The 25,913-nt window shown below is 37.8% G+C and overlaps 1 protein-coding gene across 1 annotated transcript in view; it reads left to right on the top strand.

The window, feature by feature from the left end:
- The first annotated feature begins 7,688 nt into the window (after positions 1–7,688).
- Positions 7,689–25,913, top strand: part of SCN1A (sodium voltage-gated channel alpha subunit 1) — a 117,766-nt gene continuing 99,541 nt past the window's right edge. Inside the window, exon 1 of the mRNA XM_064484878.1 lies at positions 7,689–7,917. The gene's annotated coding sequence lies outside the window, so the exon portion shown is untranslated. The remainder of the gene's footprint in view (positions 7,918–25,913) is intronic.

Genomic DNA, 25,913 nt, shown 5'->3' with positions numbered 1-25,913 from the left:
AAAATTTCCAAGGCATTCTGGGAGAATCAGGCTAAATGTAATTATCATCTGACCTTCCATGTGCCTTCTCCCCTAATCACTCACCAGTCTATTGTAAAGAGTTTAAAGCCCTGAAGTGGGCCCTGAAGGACCTCTGTGCATTATTTGGCCTACAGAAGAATTCTTGTTTTTCCCAAGGAGAGAGAGGAGAAGATAGATGTAACTGTATGAGATTCAGGGGAGTTTGTGAATAGATTTCTGAAGCTTAGAACTGCTTAGGAATATGTGAAAGGTGTTACTCTCCCAGAGAAACACGGCATCACTTAGTCCTAGTGACATGCATACATTATGGAGAGCTTTCTTATATTCTTGGTACAGTCAGTGGCTTTTTGCCTTTGAACATGAAAGGAAAAAGATGTTGATAAGAATCCTTTAGGGGAACAGGAACTACATGTTTGCTTATGCTAAGTTATAGCAAAGTTCAGTTTTATTCTGTAAATAAAGAGTTATCTTTATAAATTTCAGCTATTTCCTTTAGTTTAAAGAAAGTCCTCTTCATAAAAAAAAATCTAATTAAACCTCTTCAATATATAGACAAGTGATGTGGTTGATTTAAAGATACATTAAAATGGCAAACTGGTGTTTTGGTTCCAATAAGTAATCAAGCATATTTTTCTTAGCAGTAGCATTAACTGACTCATCTTTGCAAAGGGGGAAATTACTGCACGGAATAGATCAGGCAAAAACCAAGCATAATTGACTTAAAAGGATGGGAAAGAGCACAGAATAGGACCCAGCAAAGTAACTTAATTTTTTTTATAACTGTCCATGCATTTTCTTTATTTACATTGATGTTTCTTTTCTCTCCTTATCCTCCTATGGCAGTAGATCTGGGCATAATGCTCTAACTATTGTGATATGCTTTGATCTTATTTCAAGAGCCAAAGCTTTATGAAGCCCTTATGTATCTCAAGAAAGAGGCATAAACTCAGGCATGTGGAACATTAAATTTTGTTTCCCTATATGAGATATAACAACCATATATATATGGTTTATCAGCCTAAAGAAACAAACAATATATTTTTAGATTACATTTTGGCCTTTCAAAAAAAAAATACAACTTCAAGACCATCTGCTTCCTGGATATTTCCTGGGGCTCTTTTTGGGGCTGCATTTCTGAAAGCTGTCAGCATTACACTCTGAGTACCTGAGACTCAAGCCTTTGAGCTTGAACACTTTGTGGTTAGTGTTTAAGATCTGTATGTGGAGCTAGACTGAAGGACAGTGACTTTTTATCCATTGCTAAAACCAGTGTTGGTTGGGCCAGCACCTTCTTAAACAGTAACTGCAGGTCACTCACTCCATCGCACTCATCTCTCTGTCAAAACATGAGTGAAAATCAATCTTGGCGTATCTAGAAATACTTCAGTCACTTCCATTTCGCTTCTTATGTGCTGATGTACCTACTCAATATTAATTTCCTTCATAGTTAGACTGTGGAGAAAAATTGAATGGACATTTGGGGTAAAAAACTAGCTATGTGACCTTGGACAAGTAATGCCACTTCTCTTGACATCATTCCTCATATCTAAAATAAAAATCCTTGTCTGGGTGACCTCTGAGAACTTTCCAGCACTGCACTTCCTCAATGATGATCATCTCTGTAGAGCAGTGGTGAAGATTTATATCAGTTTATGAGGTTTAAAGCAGTATTGTATCCTGCCTGTAAACTGTAGTGGAATTTCGTTCTGGAATTTTGATTTATCAGTTCACAGCAGATACCTTCAGTTCATCTTCAGAAAATACCTTCATTCCACCACAGACACTGGGATATGTTTGAGAAATAAAATAATAAATAAGACATAGTTCTCGCTGTCAAAGAGATTATGGGGTAGGGTCAGACAATGAAGAGATGCTCAGATAAAAAAGGGAGGTCTTCAAGCAGATGAAACAAAGGAAGCAAAGTCTTGAAGGTGTGATGGCTCCTGGTTTATTTAGGGAAAGGCAAAGAGTTTGTTGTTATGAAAAATGACATTGAGGTCGTCCTCAATAAATATTGATAGCATTCTCATCCACTTCAGCTGAAGAAAAAAGACCAAAAGTAAACCATTCCCCCAAATAATAAAGGCTTTAAAATAGAAATTTATACAGAACACTAAAGTGATTTTTTAAATTAAAATATAATAGACATATAACACTGTGTTCGTTTTAGGTATACAACATAATTGTTTGATACATGGATAGACTGTGAAATGACGGAGTGATTTTTAAAAGTGTTTCTTGGATGGTTGATAATAGAAGAATAATACCTTTTTTATATGAAATGATGAAAAATAGTTTTGTAATTTAATATCCATCTCGAACCAGTCTCACAATGCTGACCTCATCACATGCTTTACATTTATACATTCAATTACCCTTTGAGAAATCAGGTTTGTGCATTCCTATGTCTTGTCCATAAAGCCTATTTATTTGGTATACAAACACCATTATTTCTTTCTCCAACACCAATGGCTACCTGTGTAATTGAGAGGAAATTGCAGTGACTCTTCCAACAAGAAGTAGCTGCAAACCAGAATGATCGTCTGTGGATTTATAATGAAATTCTGGCTTTCATTGCTTCAGATGGAATGGCAGGGAAGGCGTGGAGATTTGGGGGAATCTGATGATCTCTGTCATGATCCCACAGCCTTCCCCCATCTCTTTCTCATTTTAAAACATAACCCTTACCGTTCATTCTCCTCCACTACCAGAGGGAGAGTCAGGATTAATTTTAATGACTTTTAAGAAACCTTTAGTAAAATTTTGTGTGCCCCACAGACACGTTGATTCTATAGACACAATTCCAGTTATATAAGCTCAATACATTGTAGGAGATTTAAAAAATGGCAGTCTCTGGGTGGAAAATCACATCTATACAGCTTTATTTCGGTAATTCAAGTGGGGGAGCCTCAAATATTTTGGTATTATGTTTGAAAAAACAGCCAATTTTCTTTCTGGTGAGATGTATGGACTTCACTGCAGTTTAAACGTTTACTTTTAGCGCCTACAAAATATTATGAAACCAAAAGGCCAATTTGGGGCTGTTAAGAAATTGTAACTGTAACCTTGCTGAAAAGCTAGCTGGCTCAAATCCTCCTAGAAGAGAGTTCTTAACTGCAGTTTGTTTATTTATCTAATAGTCATTTCTGGCTCATTTTCAAAAGGATAAATTAACCTGAAAGCTAAAGTTAAAAGAGTTCATTATTTTCTGCTCAGGGATGATTTCCATTTCAAAAATAGTGGCTGCTAAAGGCACTGTGTTCCTGAACACTTGGGGAGAGCAAGGAATTGGTAGTAAGTCTTTGCAGAATGCTGCATGTTCACACACAAACACACACACACACAGACACACACACAGACACACGCACACACGACTGGAAACTCACAGCTACAAAAGCAAAGGCCTGGAGTGGTAAATTATGTTTACCCTGGGACCACATCAGTACTGTGCTTTAGCTGAGTTCCATTTTTTCAGTCACAAGGGGCAAAGCCAACACTGGAAGCCGGGTGATGAATGATACAGTGGTCCTGTGGATTTAGAATCATAAAGTCTGGGTTCATATTCTGACTCTGGCGTTTTTCTATCCATGTTGGAATCACTCACTCCATCAGAAGGTCTGTCACACCCAAGGCCTGTGTGGCATCATCATTATATCCTCCAGGTCATCATCCCAAGGTCAGGGCACTGCTCTCTAAGCCTAGATACCCAAATTACAGGAGAATCTAGAAACATTTTCTGCTTTTAAACTCGACTGCCATTTATAACCCTGAGCAAGGAAATCTAAGATTCAAACATAAAGATTTGACCATTAGTTTGGGAAATTTTTGGCCAAAGACCAAGGGTGATCCCCTTCTCCCTGCCAAGCTCCCAGTTAATTAAGAGTTAATTAACTCTTTTCATAAGACAGCTACCTAAGGGTTTAAAAACTCCAAGAGCTGGACATCAGGCAGAATGTTTCGATAACAATTCCCTTTATTTTCTATGCAACAAAATATTAAATGATATTTAGTTATTAATCGCACCAACTCTTCAGCCTCCTGATGTTGTGCTGTCTCCTTGAACCCTTTCAAAGTTCTAATCGCAGCAGGAGGTTCTCCAGGCTGTCCTAGAACTGACAGACAGAAGGATGTGGCACAGAATTTTCCGTCCGAGTGACTTGTCTCCCTCTTTAATGCCAGAGATTTATTGACGGTGATGAGTTCCCATTACACTCTTCCCTTGCTCTGCTGGTCACTGAGCAGTGACTTGCAGCCGCTAGCCCCCAGCAAAGCTCTGCCAAAAGAACAGTCCCATCCTCAGGACAGAGAGAAGTCTTCAAAGACTAAAGGACATCTTATGCTTTCATTCTCTTCGCCTTGTTAGAAACCCCCTCACAGGATAGGCACAGCCTGAGCCTCTCAGCCAGTTTGATAAGTCCGTGTCTTCAAAGTTAGAAGTGTCGTCACAGAGGAAGGAAGTGGCCGGTGCAGTCTTCCCACCTTCTGAGACGAGGGTACAGAGGATCTCCTGGAATGACTAACATTCAGGGTGGGAAGGAAAGGGGGGGAATTACCTTCTCATTCTTTGAAACTGGAAACATAACAGTGGAAAAGAGAAAAATTCTATCTCCATAAATTAACTTGCTATGCAAAGAAAAATAAAATGCAGAACTGATTCCACAGGGAGTTTATAATCTGGAGGGCGAATAAGATATGTCCGTAAAACTCTCAGCACAAAGCCAAAAGGGGCAAGTCCCTTTCCGTATAAGGTAACACAGAGAAAGATTCCTTTTAAATTATCTTTTGCCAACTTTTATGAATATGTGAGTTTAAGTGTACACCACACTGAGAAGAATCTCATGTTTTGCCTTTAGGCCAGGCCTCACCTAAGGAACATTCAAAGTGACCAATCTTCTTAAGCTGGTTCAACTCTGACAGATGAAATGTCTTGCGTGCAGAAGGACAGGCTACTCGTTAGGCATCCTGGTTGTGCCATGAGGTCAGTGTTGGCCTTTTCTCTTTTCCAGAGTCTGTTCTAGCCATTTATTCTCTGACCCCCAATGCCTTCAGTTTAACAAATAACTGCAGTCTGCAAAATAAAACATGAAGTTGTTCTGTAGTTAACAAAAGAAAAGAGATTCTCCCTACTGAGAAAACGAGAAAGGCACTAGAGGAGAAAGACTATGTGACCTAACACATTGGTAGAATTCTCCACGGACAGCTGCAAGGAAGGTCCGTCAAGTGAAGATCGTGAACACCTGTGCAGAGGTGGGAGGGTGAAACGTGCATGGAAAACAGCGCGCCTTCCCGTTTGTCTGACGTGTCAGAGTAAGCGAACCCCCCTAGTGGGGGGATTCTGACCTGGTTTGTTCACTGATGTAACTGCTGTATGTGGACAAGTGCCTGGCTTACAGCAGGGGCTTGAAGAAGTGAATAAATGATGCGTCAGATGCCCAGACTGTGAGCAGTGCTTGAGAGTTCCCCGGGGCTGGGGCATCTGGATTCCTGCAGTGAGTGGGCTCATAAGGACTTCTGAGAGGAACAGAAACCATGTTCCACTCAGTTAACAATGGAGTTTGTGACTCTCATGGAACCTCAAATCAGGAAAGTATCTCGATTTGAGGAGAGACTAGAGCCAGAAATAGGAAGTCATTGGGAGTTTTCTGGCCCTGTCGTTTGTTACTGTTTCTTCTACACTTGCAGGATTCTTTGCTCTCAGCACCCTGGTCCCCTTGGTCTCAAATCTGTATCATAAGGGAAGGCTGGCTCCCACAGCTGGTGGAATCACACGGCGCACCCTCCCCTGCTCTGGTCTTCTGGAGCCAGGAACACAGGCTCACCTCTGGGGACCAGGGATGGAGAGCTATTAAGAGGAATGTTAGGAGCAGCCACTCAAAAAATTGACCTCTATAACAAGCAATTGGAAGGCATTAAAGTTGTGGCCAGGGGTGTTCTTATTTTCTCTAAACTATAAGCACCATTCATATGGAACAGGTTAGTCTAACATTTTTTTTTAAATACTGCATCTTAGTTCACATATTTCCTGCTTCCTCTTCATCGATTGCATCCTGGTAATTATTTAGCAAACATTGTCTCTCCAGCTCCTTTCCACATTGCCCAGATTTGACCAGGGACTGAAGAACACCATTTCCCTGACACTGAATAACTATAATTAATGTGTTCATGCTACCTTGATTGGCTTTCATGTAAGTATAGGATTTTTGAGTTGGAACAGAGACTGATCTCACTCAGTTTCTTTCTTTGATAGATGAGAAAATGGACCAGTAATTTATAAAGAAGTGTTAGTAAGTATTTTGGAAACACAGAAATACAAATTACATTCCTGTGAGTCTAGAACAGGGAAAGAAGGGAGGACTTTTGAGTATGTTGCCAAGAACCAGTGGACTTTGGGACCAAGAGCCATAGTTTTATTACTTTACAAGCTATGTGTGGCCTTGAATAGTTCTCAATAAGGCATAGAAAGCCCTTAGTATTCCCAGCTGTACAATGGCAATAATTATAATATTAATAGTATTTATCGCATTGTCCTGCAGTAAGGAATTGAACAATTAAGTGTTGAAGGTGATGTCATGTTCATAAATGATAAAGCCCATGCAGCTGGTTACCAACAATAAATGAGTTAGATGGAAGACAACCAGGATGAAATATTTACTGCAAATTACTGCAAATGACTAATCCACACATGATTAATTGTGAGCTTACACATGACCAGATGTTAACAGTTTATAACACAGAAAGCTGCACCCTCAGTTCCTGGAGTTAAAAATAGTTTAGCATGAATTCTTCATTGTCTCAGGAAAACCTGATATACATGACTTTCATAATTCTACCAGTAGGTAATATTTAATTTGAGTCAAAATATGTATTTGCTTACTAAAACATGTTATTATAATTAAGCTTTAGGTCATGTCCACAAAATGGGGGAATATATTGCAGTAAAAGATAACAAAACCATAGACTTTTAGAATGGGAAGATAATCTTGTTTAAACTCTAATCACAGATGAAGATGGGGAAATGTAAGTTCTCATAGAAGAGTTCAGTGACTTGCTCAAGGGCAAATGCTCATTAGTGTTGAACCTGAAGTAAAACTCAAATCTTCTCACTCTGAGCTGCTCACTGTAATACAGAACCTACTATTAAAATACAACATGAAAAATGAGAAAAAAATTTCAAGTAGATCCCCAATGTAAAGCCATCAATCTATAGTAAAGGCACACCCAATTTTCTTTTGGTGGAATAAAAAAGACAAAGCTTTATTTGCAAATTCTATAATTTGTAAAGATAACGATGATTCATAGTAGGAATAAAGTAACACTTTTAAATAAAATTAAAATGCAAAAACAACACTAAAGTTACTTGCTATACTTGAAAATAGCTTTATTTAGTTTTAAACTTTTTCATCTTTGAGTCATTAGGTGTTTGATATGATAGAGCAACTAAAAAGGATGTGGAAACTGAGGATGCAATAGTGAGAGAGACACAGGGAAGAGGGAAATGGGGCTAAGAGAGAAAAGAGGTTGAGAAACACATAAATCTGGCCGGTGAGAAGATATTTAATGTTTGACCACTAGATGGCGATGTAATGTAAGGTGCTACCTCGACTTTTTTTTTTTTTTAAAACAAGCTATTTGCTGATTTGTATTAGGTACCATAGAGTGAGGCGAGGATGAAGCCGAGAGGATACTGCAGAGGTCTCTGGTGCATGTGTGTATGTGTGCGTGTGTGTGTGCTTGTGTATGTGTGTCCTGCCCCAGTGAGACTGCAGCCCTTGTAAATACTTGATCACCTTTTGCAAGAAGGAATCTGAACATTTGCAACTGAAGGCACGTTGTTATCATCTGGTCTTTGGGAGGTGCTGTTCCTCATTGCAGATGGGTAATTTTCCTTTTTATCAGGTAAGCCATCTGGTTGTTTCGTCGCGATCTTAGGCATATTCGTTCTAGTTATTCTTTTCGGAAGAAAAAAAAAAGAGCCTGTGGAAATACAGTTTGGACAGAGCAGGAAGTCCCTTTTTGTCTGTGAATTCGGACCTACGGGTACCCCTCCTCCCTCTCTTCTCCTCCCCTTCTCCTCCCCGCCCCCCCCCCCAACCTTCCACGAACTGAAATCTGGTTTGTTTTGCAGTCCAGCATTTTGATATAAGATGGGCTTCTTTGGCCTGAAATAGCTTGGAACCTGGCCAGTTCTTCTTGCCTTTGCTCGCCTCCTTTTGAAGCCCCCTGCTTCACTGGTGCTTTAGAACTGGACTAGCTTCGCTGTGAATAGAGGTCATATTGTTCCTAAGATTGGAGCAAAAATTAGAGCTCAGCGTTAGCCCCACAGGAAGAAAGGCGGCAGCAGGACGGCTGGAGCCCAGCACTGCAGGGGTTTGAGCCTCCTTGGAAGGCTGGGCTTTTGAGGAGAGATGCCTCATGCCTTGGGCAAGAAGGGGACAATGACTTATTCCCTGTAATTCTGATTGAGCAGGCTAAAAAAGGAGCTGGAGGGCAGTGGGAAAGATTCCCTTCTTCCTGGAATGCCAACTGGGAAAGGTTGAGTTACTTTTAATTAGATAGAGGTCACTGTCAGCAGTGATACTGCAGATAGATGCTGTTTGGTTCCCAGTGTGAACTAGCTTCCTTTTCCAAAGAGTGCAAAAAACGGCTCTGGGTGGACATGAGGCTTTTTCAGATGTCTTTGTTATCCTGGATTCCCCCTCTCCTACCTGTTTGAGGTGTGTGTTTAAAGACACCCCCCCCAACCCTGCTGCCACCTTTACTTCTCAAATTTTTTTGTTCCCCTCAGTTACTCACTGACAATTGTCACTTCTCCTTAACGAGTCAGTCCAAAGAGGGTGGCAGGTAGGTGCTTTTCACATGTCCCATGAAATGATTAAAGCCGAAGCAGGGTAACATTCTCTCTGTGCGTGTGACTAAATATTTCTGAGGTGCAGTAGCAAACCTGCAAATTGCCAAACGCTGTTGCTCTCACACCTATACAATGTGGCTGCTTTTTTCTATGGATTTACAAGTTCACGTGGTATTTCTGATGCGCCAGTGTAGTAACAGAACATATTTCTCCATTAAGCATTTTAAATCATCCCGAGAGGCTGATACCAAACTGAAACAGGAAAATTCCATGCTGAGGTTGGTGATCGCTGCTTTCATTTCTCCCGTCCAGAGCAGCTGGTCGCTTACCTTGCCCATTTGCTGCAATACCTGCACGCCAGGGTGATGCAACCTGGAGCGCCTGCCCCGGCGTCTGACACTCTTCCTTCCCCTCACCTGTGCATTTGGGAAGCCAAACAACTACGGGGCGGGGGGACTCCTTGAAGTCTCTCCTTTGTGGTTGCTGCTTGTGCAACTGCTGTCAAGCGCTTGCATCCCTCTTGCAGGGGCAGTGTTGCAAAGCAGGCCTTCCTCCTCAAAGCTCCTTGAAGAGATTTTTAGATGGTGTCTATTTTAGGAACATAATATGTAGACAGGAATGGATGGCCACAGAGATTTACGGGAAAACAGTTTCGTGGAGAGGGTGAGGTAACATCACAAACCACCAGAGCAGAGCTCCAGTGGCTGGTTATATCACATGAACCCAGCAAGGGAATTAATTTCCATGAAACTCATTGCAGCTCATTTGTATGGCTTTTTTCCCCTTCTCTTCACATTGTTGGTCTGTTTTTTCAAATATCTCTTTAGGTAGCCAGTACATCCAGAATGCTCAGATTGGCAAAAATAACATGTTGGATTTTGCTGTCCAATTCTAGTAGTCTTCATTTACATGGCCCCCTCTTGCTGGGAAATTTGGTATCTGGAGACTTACTAGGGCAATTTCCCTTTAAGGTATGGTGGAGAGGTTTTCTCCATCTATGGGAGGGGCGGAGAGGGCACAGTTTGAGGCCTAATTAATTATACAGTATCCACGAAGGCACTGGGGCTCTCAGCCAGGATACTGTTTTACCAACCAGAGATACCAGGGGCAAAGGGACAGGCTATAGACCCGGAAGTAAACTACCGCCACCAACACAGGGAATGAAAACTCTGGAATCTCGCAGAGGAATCCAGCAAGAAACATTCCAGTTCATTGTGTAGAGGGCACTATCAGGGAACCCAGAAATTCAGAGGGGGAAAACGGAAGAGCATCTTCTCTGGGTATTGCAGATAAGGAACGGAGAAGTTGGGGCTCTGCTTAGAGCTAAGCATGTTACAGACCACGCAGTCCTTGCAGGTTAATACTGGTCTGAGCTCGGCACAGAGCATCCCTGTGAATTTTAGCCGAGGCTCCCACACAAGGCATTAGTTTGCTCCTGGGTAGTTAGAGAGGCTGAACCTATCACTTCCCCCCTGTAAATACCAGGAGCACAAGGCCAGTCTCCCAGCTACCAGGAAGAAGTGGTAGCTGGAGGAGGAGGGGAGGAGGAAGGGGGAGGGGAGGAGGAAGAAGTTCTAGGGAAGGTGGAGAGAGAGCTCTGGCAGTCTTCAACCTCAAGGTCAGTGGGGCTGTGATCTGTGGAGTCACCACTTCCCTTTGAAATTCTGATTACTCAAGCATGTCACAATGAGTTTAGATTATATCGCTTTAAGGTAGGGGTGGGGAGGGAAGAGATTCATTCTCAGAGCAACTGTGGTCAGAAAAAAAATTAAGCCAGATTTCCTCCAAACTGCCCCAAACTGTGCTTTCCCAACTTTTTCTTTTGTCCAGGTTCCCAGTGATTATTTTATTTAACAAAGATGTATAGCATTTACTTGGGGCCAGCCGTTATTCTAAGTAGCACCTCACAAATATCTTCTCATTGAATTCTGTGGGGTGGGTATGATTATTAATCACCAGTTTATGGCTGAGGAAACCAAGGAGGCACAGGGAGGTTAGCCTGTCCTTAGTTAGACAGTGTGTGGGCGGCAGAGCCCAAACCTGAACCCAGGCTCCCCGGCTGCAGAGTCTGTGCTCTTGACTCTTCCTTGTCACCTGTGTGATGATAGTACTCTGCGTTAGCCCGGATAGTCAAGACTCAGGCTGGTACAAGGTGTACATGGTAGCTGTAATTCGTCTGCTTTCTTACATGCCAAAATTTCAGAGTACTTTGATTTAGAATGATTCTCTAAATCTACTTCATTTATTCATTTTTTTTAAAATGTGCCTTTCTATATTATTGGAGAGTCCCTCCTCCAGGTGCCAGAATATGGTAAATAAAACAAAATTCCTGCCTGCAAGGTGCTTTCAGTCTGAAGATGGAGTTGGACAGTAGACAAATCAGTGTGTAAGGAAATAACTGAACACACGTTCTCTGAAGAAAACGAAGGCAGCATAAGGCAATAGTGAGGATGAGATGGGCATGCAGAGAGAACACGATGTTCAGGAGGTGCAGAGAGTAGTTTTTACCAGAGTGAGGTGAGAGAAGAGCATTCTGGGAGGAGGGAAGGGAGAAAACACAAGCCCCACAGGGCACAGCGCCTGGCAGGTCTGAGGAGTGGCACCTGCCTGGTGAGCGATCATGACAGCAGAAGACATGGAAGGAAATGGGGCCCCACAGGTGACCAGCATGATCTGTGGAGTCTCAGCAAGTGTGCTTAGGGCTCTGATTGTCCCGGGCCTTTGTGAAAAACAAATCAAGGAACAGTGCTGAGTCAGTTTAAGTCCCGTATGTAATGGCAACCAGTTACTAGATTTAAAACAAAAAAACACGAAACCAAGTCATTTTCACAAACACACAAAGTTTTAACAGTTTGTAAAGTTCTGTGAAAAATGTGATAGTATCCATTATGCGGTGAAATTGGCTCAGAAATCTTTAAAAGAGAATTGTTGATGGGAAAAAAACCTGTTTGAATGAGATTATTGGTTAGATTGCTATAAACTATCAGCAATCTATAAACTATAAAAAGCATCCCCTATCACCAGTCAGTCTTGCTTGCACTTAAGGACTTTCCCCCCAAAAATGAACAAATGGAGGCGCTGTGGGCTGGGAGCAGACATCAAAGATGGAGACCAGAGTGTACATCCCGGAATGTGGTCAGGACACAGTCGGTGTTCAGAGGTGTTTGAACAAATCATTTTTTTCCAAATGAACTAACAGTAATGTAATTTTTAAATAATATGGTTAGACATAAGGATCAACTTTCCTTTGTGTCTATATTAAACCTTTTGTTGTTATTTTTCCATTTCAAAATTCACATCCTAATGGTTTATCTTTTTATATTTTCTGATTATTTGCTCCCACTCCCTCTCAGTCTCTGCTAACATTGTAGTTCCTCTTGAGCAAATGTGTTTCTCTTCTAGCTTAGAATAATCCTTGCTTCTTAGTGTATCCCTCTAAGTGGTAAAAAGTCCTTGACCTCTCTTGTGCCCTCTTCCTCCTCTGATGCTCCATCTACAACCTTGGCTTTGAGGGTTTGTGCTCTTTGGCTTTAATTTTTTCTTCTGTCACTTGTGGTTTTGATATCATGTCTAAGAAACCATTGCCTCATCCAAGGTCTTGAAAAGTTACTTCTCTTTTCTCTCTCTGAGTTTTTTAGTTTTATCCCTTACATTTAGGACTGTGATCCATTTCGAGTCATATTTTGGATATAATATGAAGGGGGGGGGCGGGGTCCAACTTCATTCTTTTGCATGTTGACATTCAATTGTCCCGGCATCATTTGTTGAAAAGACTCTTCTTTCCCTATTGAATTGTCTTGTTAATCTTGTTACCATGCCATATTTAAGTGCATCTGTATTTTTAGCATAATACTGTGAGCAGTAATTTCATACGCTGGGTACCAGGAGTGAATTTTTTCTTTAAGAAAAGAGCAGTAAGATCACCCCTTCTGGAGAATCTCAACTTTAAAGTACAAGAAAATTGGCCCATATGCCCTCAGCTGTTAAACACTGTTTTGACCTAACTTCATGTCAAGTTTTTATTATATAATTGAAAGCATAATTGTTTGTGACTCTATTGGAAATTTAAGTAGACAGTCTACAGTTCAGTAATGAGCTAACATTTTTGGAGAAGGATTACTTGTTATTGCTAAGAAACATCTCTACTGTATTGCACATGCTCCCAAACTTACACAGCCATTATCTGTAGGATACATACTGCTAGTCTGCTTTTGCTTCATAAACACCACTGATGGGAAAATGTTGAACCCAAGATAAAGTTGTGCCTTTCAAAAGTGTTGGTTGTTGTGTTAGTTTGCTGAAGCTTCCAAATGGAATACCGTAGACCTGATATCTTAAACAACAAAAATTTATTTCTCACAGTTCTGGTGGCTGGGAGGTTAAGATCAGGGTCTCTGCAGGTTTGTGCTTTTCCTGAAGCCTCTCTCCTTGACTTGTGGGTGGCAACCTTCTCACTGTGTCTTCATATTGTGTGTGTGTGTGTTCTTGTGTGTGGGCGTGTCTTTTTGTGTTCAAATTTCTTATAAGGACACCAGTCAGGTTGTAATAGAAGCCACTCAAATGGCCTCACTTTAATTTAGTCCTCTCATTAAAGGGCCTGTCTCCAAAGACGGTCACATTCTGAGTTTCCAGAGTTTGGGGCTTCAACATGTGAATTCTGAAGGGGTCACAGTTTAGCCCATAGCGGTTGTTGTTGGCTACATTTATAACTGCTAAAATAATGAGCAGAGATGATTGTTGTTGTTGTTATATTAATAATAGTCTTTCATCATTCGTGTCTTCTTCCCACTGGTTAATAAGGAGTTGTCTGTGTATTTGTTAGTAGTCAAATAAAGACACTTAATTAGGTTTGCATTTAAAGAGGCATGATGAATAACAAAAGTCCACAGAAGCAAAATAGCAGTGACCTTGATCCCACTTGTATGCCTGTGATGTCATGTTCATTTCATAATCTGTGATAAGGCTATGAAGCTAAGGCTCTTATTTGTTTCAGTGAGAAAAGTGATTAAAAGGGATATAAAATATTGGGTATTGAGAAACTTATAAATAAAATAATGAATTTCAAAGTGTTTCAGTACAAATATGCACCTGAGACTGAGGTTAATTTAAATATACAAAAAATGTCTTGGAAAGCTATCACAGCTCACAGACTTGAGGGGTAGCTAAAATCTAGACACTGGAAGTGACAAGAATAGGGGAAACTATGACAGTCAGGTAGCCCAGATTTTGGACTTTTTTCGTGGTTTCTGCAATGTGCTGTTATCTCCTGGGATGAATCATTTCAACTCTTTTCAGGCTTTTTTTTTGACATTCAGGTGTAAGATTAAAATTTAGGAAGTGAGCATCTGTTTGGTCACCTTTGGATTGTGAATCTGATCCCTTTAGTTAAGGGTGAACTGGGCCCCTTGCCTCACAGTCCCACAAAACTATTCCCCATTTAGGAAGGGTAATTCCACCAAACAAAATTGAAAACTGTCTACATACACAATGTTAGAAGAATGGTTAAATAAATCATGGTCTGTGCAAATGATGAGATGCTCTAGAGCCATTAAACGTAGTATTTCAGAAATATTTACTTCTATGCAAAATTGTTCAGGATATAATGATACATTAAAAAGTGCCACACAAGCATAGGTATCTCATAGGATCTCAGTGAAAAACAGAAAACAAAAAAAATGTATTTGCTTAAGAAAAAAAACCCTAGAAATAATGTGATAATTATCTCTAGTTTATGGGATTGCAATTTCAATTTTCTTTTTTATAAATCTACTTTTTAAAAAATAGAGTATTACATTTTATTTTTCTAATAACAAAATTAATATATGCTAATTACATAAAGCAAAAAAGAAACTATTGAAGAATAAACATAATAAATGACACCTATAATTCTACATATGCAAAGTTAGCAGGATTAATAATTTACATTATATACCAAAATATTTTTTGTACAAATTCTCCAAAATAAGCATGTATTGTTTTAAAAATCAACATAAAAGTTAGCATACATTATTTTTCAAATGGAATTAGGTAAGTCTATTTTGTATAAAGATTTATTGTATCTCTAATCAACATAGTAAACTCAAAGTTACTGAGAAAACATTGAATATTTGAATATTTTATCAGCCCCAAACCCACCCCTCTATAATATTATTATAATATCTTTTAAAAATTGGTAACAATAGATGACCTTTGGGAAAGGATCTCATATAAAGTTACTTTTGAAATGTCAAAATGGTATTGCCCTAAAAACTGTGTAATCTGGTAATCTAACTCCTTCCTTTAGAATTCAGCAAAATTTGAGCAAAGTTTTCTTATATATTCATGGAGCATTTACTATTTGCAATGGATTGTTTTTAGTAAAAATTGACCTCAGACTGAGAACTAAAAAACAAACAAAAAAGCCCTGTAAATACTGACAAGTATGCACATACTTAAAAAAAAAAATATTTAGAAAAAAACTCATCAAATTGGGAAAATCCCAATAAGATTATCATCAAAATTACCAAATGAAAGGATGATGAGAGTAAATGAGCAGATTATACCATTAAGTCAGAGGTGGTGGGGTGGAGCATTGACGGGGGGGGGGGGGTTTATAATCTGTGTTGCATTTGGAGATGTGAAATTATTTGTGTTGAAGGTGTCATGGGAGGAATCTGTGTGAAGAGGAACAGATGGTTGATATCAAGCCTTAGGTAACGTCTAGATTATTTTAAAGCAAATATTAATCATTTAAAATTAACGAGAAATATTGAATAAAGAAAAGAAACAAGAGTTCAGTGTTTCTAAGTTTATATTCAAAGAGGAAGGAAAACTAAGAGAATTCTGTAACAAAATGTTTCAGTGTAAGAAATTCAGTGGATTTGAAAATCCTAGAAGGAGTTACTTTGAGACTTGACAAATGCTACCAGACAGCAGTTTTGATATTACCCTAGAATGTGATATGCCATTTATAAAGGCCAGGTATTTGGGGCTGTGTATGTCAGTGTGTTGGCACAAAACCAGAGAGGCAGCAGACTGATTTCAGGTGTAGAATACCATACTTTCTGTGCTGCCAGGGCCTTGGCGTTTCAGGTTTCGGGTGATTTGAGAAGTCTAGGAGTTTGCACACCAGTATTTAAGGCATTTAGAGGATTATCGATCAACTTGTATGAATGAAGAAATTCCAAAAAAGACGTTTGAACATAGTTAAGGAGTTAAATAGATATCTGTAAGCAAAGAAAAGAAAATAAGAAGGTGATCTCCATAAAACTATTAAGATGACAAAGGATGGAATCTGGGCTCTCTCGTCTCTGGAGCCAAATCTTATCTTACTTACCTTTACTCTCTCTCTCTCTTCTTTTTTTTTTTTCATTATTAGGCATTTTGTTTTACCTTCTGTTTTTGCATTTCATTTCTAACCCTCCCTCCACTCTGGGTTATGTAAAAATATTTCCATAGTTGTATCCTCAGTACATTCATAGCCTTTGATGAATATAGAATGTAGTTTAAAAAACAGAAAAATTATTAACATGATTTCAGTAGTTAGCTTCAAAGTGTGGTCCACAGACCTTCTTGAGTTCTCATGAAAACTTTTAGGGAGTCCCTCAGGGCAAAAATATTTTCATAATAAAAAAAACCTTTTTTTTTGCCTTTTTCACTGTATTGGCATTTGTACTTATGGTGCACGAGCAATTAAAATTCTTGGCCATAACCTTTACCAAGACGGTGGCACCAAACTGTCCTCGTAGTCACTGTATTCTTCCCTACCTTTCACCCCCAGGAAAAATCAGTAAGTAAATATGTAAGTAAAATTAAAAGCCAGTTTTACTAAAGAAATTACTTTTGATGAAGCAGTAAAAAGTATTAATTCTATTTCATCTAGACACAAAGGTACACATATTTTAACATTCTGTGTGCTGAAATGGAATGTAAACATAAAGAACAGCTGCCACAAACCAAACTGTGATGATAGTTGATTGAAAAACAGCACTCATGCCATTGAGTTACAAGCTGAAGTAGCTGCTTTTCTATGGAAACAATTTTGACTTGAAAGTACGACTGACAGACAGATTGTCATTATTCAGACTTGGATATTTGGCAATTGACTTTCTGAAATTAAGTCAAGTGAGCCTGTCATTTCAAGAAAAATAGCTGACACTATTGTTACCAATGACTACAGTTGAAAATTCAAGAGAAAAATCAGAATTTTGGAAAACTTGAATCTGCCACTGTGAGCTCAAGAACTTCTCAAAAGTTCAAGGATTTTTCTGATACAATTAGTGGTGATGTTAACATTTCAAAGATCTGCAGAACTCAGCCAACCAATATCTGACAAATGAGCAATGGATAATGATACAAAACTATAAATGGATAATAGATCCATTCAAAGTATAAGATAAAGCAACAGATTTTATTGTAGCAGAATATAAGTTCATTGATATGGTCTGAGATCCCATTTGTCTAGTCTTGGTAAGCTATCAAAGAAAACTATTCACAAGGCTATTATTGAATATATATTGAAATCTATATTAAATATATTCAACATATTGAACATATATTAAAAATGCTATAAAAAATTTTAATTATGTATCTATGAGAGGCCAGCTTTTCTTCATCCAAATGTAAATTATAACAGATTGAATGCAGAAGCAGTTTAATAATCTAGACATTAAGCCAAATATTAAAGAGATTTAAAAATTTATAAAATAATGCCACTCTAGATTTTTTAGGGCTATGATTTTTTTCACCTCAAATATTATTTTAGCATGTTATTAGTTTGTTATTGTTATTTATAAATTAAGTAATAAATATTTTCATGATTTCTCTATTTTAATTTCTGATAGAGTAAATGTTAATAAATGTAAGCCCCATAAACAAAAGCTTTTGGGGGTCCTCAATAATATTAACAATTTAAAGAAGTCCTGAGACCAAAAACTTGTTTGACATGGATAAATTTGATAACTCATCTGATTCTATAGTATATTTACATCTGTTACACTGTAGACATTGTCTTCATTGAAATTATTATAATGCAGGTAACTGAGGTCTTGAAGTTATGCTGAATAAGGAAAATATTTATCACATTATACCTGTATGTTTTCCATTACTGTAATATGAGCTGCACATATCATCAGTTTAATCCAGTAAATTCTAAAAGTGAGTAAAAAGTGTTACAAAGTAAATCAGAGATTATAAAAGATAAATGGTCTAATACTCTTGTTTGGATTTTCATCATCCCTCTACTAAAACAATGTAAAATTTTTCTATTGTCTGTTTTCAAACACCCACCTTTCCCTACTTAGAATCTGCTCTCTCACAGTCACAAGTGACCTTTCTAGTAGGTACATCAACTCTCCACTGTGTAAAACAGTCAGTGATTTCCAGGGGTAAACTCCCAGTTTCTTCAGGATGGCTGGCTTCTGTGAGCTGTCTAGGTTTCTCTCTTCCCCATGGCTTATCTACTCTACCATTAGTCCTGCAGAAATCATTGCATTGCATTGTGAATGTCTGAAGCTGCCTCTGTCTCCAAGCCTTTGCTACTGCTTCTTTCTCTGCCTTGAAAAAGCCACGATCTCTTCTTCCCCCAAGAATGATTCATTTCCTTCCGAGCTATGGCTGTGCCCGGGGCAGACTTCCATCAGAGCACCATCTGCACTTTCTTGTGCTTGTCTCTCAGCCTCCCTCTGCTATCCCTTCTCTGCAATATGCTGCAGTCTATTTTCCAATGTGACGAACTATCATCACCACTGCCTTGTTTAGTTTAGGGGCACAGAGGTGCTCGATGGATGTTTGTTAAATGGAAATGAAACAAAAACATTTCAGGGTAACCTTCAATACCTGACAGTTCTATACTTTAAATAATGTTTTTGCAAATACCATTTTTGTAAAAATATACGTAAGAAGTGTATAATAATTTTAATATTTTATGTGAATTCCGAAGTCCTGTCATAAAGCCCATATATGCTATGATTTAACACTGCTTTTCAAAGCACTTTGGAATGTGTTTCTTTCTTATTTTTTATTTTAGCTTTTATGACTTGATTCAATTCTGAGAAATTCTGTTACTTCCCTTATCTGGAGTCATGCTTTGGTTTTTGCTTGAGTCAGATTTTTTAAAAAGTATCCAGGTATTATCTTTTTATAGTTATAAAAATGATTTAATGGTTATTACAGAAAACTTAGAATATTTTTAAAAGTGTAAAGAAGAAAATAATATTGACAATCTCATAATCTTTTGTGTGATTTTTTTTCCTGAGAATAATGAGGTATTGCTATTGATATTTTAATATTCTCCTCTAGATTATTTTTATTTTTGCTGTCTTTGGGGTTTTGGGGGGATCATTTGTAGGGATGCTTATGATGTTTTCAATTTCTTCTCTATCAGGTGTTATATCTTAAACATCTTTTCGTGTCGTTGGAAATAATTTAAGAAGATAATTTTAATGGGTCCATAATATTCCAGCATAGAGTTTTACATTTATTTAATTATTCCAATAGTGGTGAAAATTTAGTTTCTTTCAAGTTGGGTAATTACTTTTGAGGTAAACTTAAATAACACATTAAAAATACCAAGTATTTTACATTTCTACTAATAGTCATAAGATCTTTGGTTGTATAAAACAGAGCCCCAAACTTAGGCTTTTCTTGATAATAACACGGAACTCCCACAATGTCCACATAGTGCACACAAGAAGATATAGTCCCATAACATCTGGGACAAACAATACCAGGTGGGTAGCTTCCTACGGTGGGGGTCTTAGCTTCACTTTTGCTTCTTCCTGGTCCCCACTAAGAGTCGAGATCAAAGAGAGGGCTTGGCTTACTACTTTTAGTCACTCTTCCTCTCACCGTTTGTTCAAAATATATCCTTTTGTGTTAGTTCGTTAATTTTTTCAAGTCTTTCTTCCCTTTATAAATAGAGACAAAATAATTTAAATATTAACATTGAACAACTATCCAAAACCCACTGCATTGTCCAACTGGTTTCTGATTTTTCTACCCCTTTCCAGTAGCAAATAACACTATTCTTAGACATTCAGATACAGTTTTAAGAGATTTAAAATGTCTATTGAAATCTATCTTTAATGAGCATATTGAATATGATGAGATTTAGAAGGGAGGTAAAGAAGCAGTGACAGTTTTATAGTTCTCGTTTATTTTTCAAATATACGTAGTTATAAGCTTGATATTATCTAAAAAAGAATCATTAATATCCTCCATGATACGAAAGAATCACATTATGTCCCCAAATTAGGCTAACATTACAGTGTTAAAAACACTTTTATTTATCACTTTGTCTTAAAGCCTAGTAATTTATATCCTCTAGTAATAAACTTCAGTGTGTGTATCTAGCTCTCAGAGCATAATCCACATATTAGAGCTCTGAGAACAGTTGTTATTTTTTAGGGTCACTCAGAAAGGCCTGAGAAAAAATTTTCTTCTCTTCAATTTGGTAGTGTTAATAGACAAGTAGTCACCTTCTTTCTTTTTAGCATCTCTCTAATTTTGTGCAGGTGCCATCCTCCCCAGAACCTTTAAGGGTGAGAGGAAACTGATTTCTCCCAATTCTCCACCCAACTTGAAGGATGGGCTGAGTGACCTAGGGGTGACTCCCATTGCCAATGATAGGTTGAGCAATGGTTCATTACCTCATACTAACTAATGAAATATGAGGGCTGGCTACCACGGGGCTTCTGGGAAAACTCATTTCTCACCTATGAAAAAGCCACAAGATGGTCTTTCTTCTTCCTCTGGGTGTTCCCTCTTCAGATGTGACACTCTTCAGCTGCTACAGACCTCCTTACTCAGCCATTACTGAGGATGATGGAATAGAGGCTTGAACAGAGGTTGGGTCTGTGGTGAAATTATTGAATGAACCAACCCTGAAGCCTACTCTTCTTCTAGGCTTCCTTAGAAGCCCAAAACTCCCTAACCAATAGAACAGTGGACTGGTTTGCGTATAAAATGTAATGTTATATAGTACTGTCTGAAATTATTTAAAATTATAGTAAATGTATTCCATATTACATTTATGATTAGCATATAAACTGATAGGTTAGTTCAGTCTGATAGACAAATGAGAGGAAACTTCGACCAACAACACTGTCTTAGCTTTAGCATTCATAATTATTGGGCTTTAGAGTAGAACAGTTGGGAAGTTAGAGCAAGAAATAATTTTCGTCATCATTCATTCTCATTATTTATTCACTCACTTAACAAATACGTATTGAGAACCTGCTGTGTATAACACGAGATTCCACGATACCATCTTTTAACTACTGCGTTCTAAATAAAAAAACATAAGCCGGATATATAAAAATTTATTTAAAAAAAATAGAATTCATTGTCTCATTGAGACTGTGAATATATTGCCTACTGTCTCTAAGCCTCAATATTACTGACCTTAGGAAAATCAATATTCTTATTTACATATACTAGTCTTTTAATGCAAATTCAGTATTATGCCTTGAATGGTCATAATGGGATTCAAAATTTCAACTTGAATTTAGAACAAAGATTTTTTCTCTCTTGTAATGCCCAACATAACACCAAAGGTAATTAATGGACACTCTATGAGGAACTATCATTTTTGACATTAGACAAAAAGAAAATTGTATAAAGAAATGCATTTATCATTCAAATATTATAGTTAATGTGTCTATAAAATTCTTCTTGTACTCCTTTAGAGGAGTTAAGGATAGAGAAATGATCAGGACATTCTGATCCATAAATGAAAAAGAAAGGAAATCAATAATTATCACTGCTTACATGATTATTGTTGTGGTACAAGCTTCTTTAATAATTCAGTGTTTTTAGTATATTTACAGAGTTGTACAACCACCACTACAACTTAATTTTAAAACATTTCCATTGAGCTGAAAAGAAACTTAATGCATAAAGAAACTAAATGCATCCCATTTGAAGTCACTCCCCACTTCCATTCTTAGTCCTAGGCAACCACCATTTACCTTCTGTCTCTGTACCTTTGCCTTTTTCAGACATTTCACGTGAATGGGATAATGCAATATGTCACCTTTTATGTCTTGCTTCTTTTACTTAACATATTATCTTTGAGGTTCATCCATGTTGCAGCATGTATATCAATACTGTGTTATTTTTAATTGCCCAATAATATTTCATTGTATGCATATATGCCACATTTTGTCTATACAGTCACCAGTTAATGGACATTTGGGAAGTTTCTACTTTTGGGCTATTATGATAATTAAGGCTGCTGTGAATATTTCCATACAAGTTTTTGTATGCATGTATGTTTCCATTTCCCTTGGTTAGATACCTTGGGGTAAAATTACTGGGCCATATAATATAACACCCAGTGAGAAACTGCCAAAGTGTTTCCCAGATGGCTGTACCATTTTACATTCCCACCACCAATATATGAGGTCCAGTTTTTCTGCATCCTCAGCAACACTTGTTGTTATCTGTCTTTTTGATTATAGCCATTCTAGTGGGTGTGATGTGGTACCTCATTGTGGTTTTGATTTGCATTTACCTTATGGCTAATGATGCATCTTTTGATGTGCTTATTGGTTTATATATCTTCTTTGAACAAATGTCTATCCAAATCCTGTGCCTACTTTTATACTGGGGTTTTTGTCTTTTTATTATTGACTTGTAAAAGGCTTTTAGGAGTATATTCTATATATAATTCCTTATCAGATATATGATTTGAAATAATTTCTCCCATTCTTTGGGCTGTCTTTACTTTCTTGATGTTGTCTTTTGAACTATTTTTTATGTAGTCCAAGTTATCAGTTTTTTTCCTTGATTGCTTGTGCTTTTGGTGTTATATGTAAGAAATCATTACCTCATCTAAGGTTAGGAAGAATTACCTGTATTTCTCAAATAATTTTATAGTTTTAGCTCTAACATCTATCTCTATGATTCATTTTGAACTACTTTTTATATGGTGCTATACACAGTTCCAAATTCTTCCTTCTGCATGTGGACATCTAGTTTTTCCAACACCAATTGTTGAAACATTATTCTTTCCCAATCAAATTGCCTTGGTGTCTTTTTCAAAACTCAGTTGACTGATGTCCTATTAGTTGCTAATCAAAAACTGAATTGATCAAAATTCTTATCAAAGTTGTATTCTCTTCTCATTTATTCAAGAATGGATCAGAATAAAAATCATTTCTTATTTACATACATCAAATGTCATTTTAGGTTTTGATTTTTGTTATAGGTTTTGAATGTTTACCTATTGTGCTTTGTGCTTCTCAGTCTTGGGAAATGGCATTGTTCTTCCAATTACTTTATTGATTAATTCAGAAACTATTTATTGTGTACCTGTCACAAGTAAGGTATTTGGCATGGTATAGTAAAGAATGAGAAATGGATGCTGTTCTCAAGGTGTTTATAGATTAAAACAGAAGATGAGACAATTCACAAGTAAATATAATAGAAGGTAGAAGTTGGCAAGTGATGTGAGAATTGCAGAATAATGCTCATGGGAACTTAGATATGACTTGCTGTTTATTTTGGAGAAGCGCCTGTGGATAAAGGGATTAACAGTCTATGTGACAGTGAATTTGGCTCTACATTGGCCTTTATAAGTAGTTGAGATCACAAAGAATAAGCAGTAAGTATCTGACTGATGAATATAAAAAATATACGTAACTATCAAGAAGTATGGCTTGTGAAAGAAGTAATTATGAATAATAATCATCCTTGTACATGACATGCCAGTTACCAATTTATTGTCTCTCAGCTCCAAATTCACCCTTAGGAACCTAGCCCGCCATAGTGCATTGGGCTCCTTATGTCCTGCACCTTGAGCAGGATGTTAAGCTTTGTCAGTAGAGGGCACTAAAGGGACGTTGCAGGAGCAAGGGGCTGCTCTCCATGCTCCATTTTGACTTGACTTGCTCCTGGTGCATGGGCCCTTAGAGATGTGCAGGTAGGGTGACATGTAGTGATGTTCCTCCCTAGCCACAGCCCAGTTGGGGCAGCCCCTGGTGGCTTCACAGCACAGATAAGGGCTCAGTGACCACTTTGCCACAGCACCCCCAACAAGGAAGCCACTTACTCCTGGGTTCACACTTACAGCAGTGCCCTACTTCTCCTAAAGGCCCATCCACCAGCCTTGGCTAACCTGTGTTCTAGAAGGTTTTTCCTGCTTGCCTGACGGCATAGCCCAGCTCTGGCCAGAACACCCCAGCAAACTATGCTGCCATTCAGAGAGAGGGCTTCAACCACACCTTTTCCAATGAGGTCTGAACCACAGCCTTACTTGGAGAATCCTTCCCTCTTTATCTTCCTTTGGGTGCTCTACCTCAGCCCTAGAACTTTTTTTTTCTTCTATTCCTTTATACTCTTCCTACGTCTTTATAGTTACTCTACCATAACTTAATAATCCTTTGTATTAAACTTTTCCTGTTTAACTTAAATGTGATTTCTGTCTCTTTATTGGATCCCTGACTGGTCCCTGCTGCTGTAAGTTCTTATGCTCAGTTAATATTATTGATTTTCCAGTTCCTCAGTCTATAGTGTTAAAGGCTTAATTTCATATCACTATCCCTGGAAAAGAATCAGGCAGGTGTGACATACTTCCTCACATGGCTTCCTGGAAGATGGCTTTTTCATTAGTGAATATTGAATATGGTGTAGCATTCCCATTTGTCAATAAATATTAGGCATTCGTTGACCAAATAAAGTGTTGTTGACTCCATTTCCAATTCAAATACTTGGTTTCATATTGAGTTATCTATATAATAGATTTTGTAGGAATTGATTGTTTTGGTCAAAGTAAACCAAATGAGATATATTTAAACTTTTCATATGGTCATATATACAATGATTATTTTAATGTAAAGGGTTTCAATAGTGCATAACTATATAGGTAGAAGTTTTAAGTTATATAAGGTCTGTAGTTAACAAAATCATTTGTTAATTGATTTACATTAACCTGATTTACATTCAGGTCTGGTGTCAGCCATGTTAATAATTAAACTCAGTCCCTCGTTCTTAACCTTATGATCCTTTGGCAAAAGAGAGTAGCCCTGAATAAAACAGTCTTTAAACTTTTATGATTGATTTCTTTTAACTCACAAGTGACAATTTTAGCTCAAAGATAAAAACAAAGAAACAAAAAAGACCAAAAGCAATAATAGCCAGATTACAATTTCATTAACTCTGGTATCTTTAAAAATGAAGGTATTTACCATTTTCTAGAGAATGCCCACTGGTTAGGGGTGAGGTACATGAAGCAAATATGTACAAAACATTAAATTAAGAAACTTTCACATTCTTTCCTCTATAGCAAAAATCTTAAAAAATAAGATAGAAGATAATAAGCTACTCTGCTTAGGACTTAACTGAGGTTCTTTGAAACTTATCAGAAATATATTGAGAAGTTGTTTCATTTCTTTTAGAAGTGATCACCCAAAGATCAAGTATTTTCTGTTATTTTTAACCCCTGAGGAAGTACTTTCTCAGGACTGTGATATTAGTTGTCTCCTTTCTTACAAGCATCCCTGAGCTTTCTTATAAAGATCAGCCTGGCAAGACATTTAAAAGATGAAGAAACTTTTCCTTTAAGGGCTGTTGACCAAGAAATACCAGTTGAAGATCCAAATATAAAATGCACCTCAATTTACTTTTAAGAGGGATTATTCTGAGGGGGAGAAATATAAAATGTTAAAAGGATTTGGGTGCTAAATAGAATCTTAGAGATAATGTAACCCAGCCCTTCCTTTTATGAAACGACGTCCAGATAATGTAATCCAGCCCTTCCTTTTATGAAACGACGTCCAACCCCACATTTGGCAGATGAAGAAGAGATGAGGGGAGATGGCGTGATGTTTCCCTGCTTACCAAAATAAAGAGCTGAACTGTGAACTGCTTCTCCGTCTTCTATATAAACTTCCCAGTTCCTCTGTCTTCTCCACACCCATGTTCTCGAAGATCTTGATCCTCTAGTTAGCCCTTTTCCTCTAGCGTATGACGTGTATTTCCCTTCTTATCAAAATGCACCTTCTCCCTCTTGCTACAGTAACATCTTGTCCTACTAACAGTTGGGCTTCTTGAAAAGAGACTAAGT

This window comes from Camelus dromedarius, chromosome 4 (assembly GCF_036321535.1).
Source record: "Camelus dromedarius isolate mCamDro1 chromosome 4, mCamDro1.pat, whole genome shotgun sequence".
Taxonomy (NCBI): domain Eukaryota; kingdom Metazoa; phylum Chordata; class Mammalia; order Artiodactyla; family Camelidae; genus Camelus; species Camelus dromedarius.
The sequence above is the reverse complement of the archived record's forward strand: the minus strand, read 5'-3'. Positions and strand labels throughout refer to the sequence as shown.